This window comes from Oncorhynchus mykiss, chromosome 17 (assembly GCF_057628025.1).
Source record: "Oncorhynchus mykiss isolate SJ-2025 chromosome 17, ASM5762802v1, whole genome shotgun sequence".
In the NCBI taxonomy this organism is placed as follows: domain Eukaryota; kingdom Metazoa; phylum Chordata; class Actinopteri; order Salmoniformes; family Salmonidae; genus Oncorhynchus; species Oncorhynchus mykiss.
In genome coordinates, this window is record NC_143038.1 from 51,270,745 (window position 1) to 51,271,021 (window position 277).

The window sequence follows — 277 nt, forward strand, 5'->3', positions numbered from 1 at the left end:
TCCAGTGATCACAACAGGGGAAGAGAGTGTACCTCAGTGTGTTATAAAAGAGTGGTGTGAGATTCTATGTCCATGTATGCCTGTGAGTGTGTGTGTGTTGTGTTGTGCTGTGGTGTGTGTGTGTGTGTGTGTGTGTGTGTGTGTGTGTGTGTGTGTGTGTGTGTGTGTGTGTGTGTGTGTGTGTGTGTGTGTGTGTGTGTGTGTGTGTGTGTGTGTGTGTGTGTGTGTGTGTGTGTGTGTGTGTGTGTGTGTGTGTGAGAAAAAACAAGACAGATAA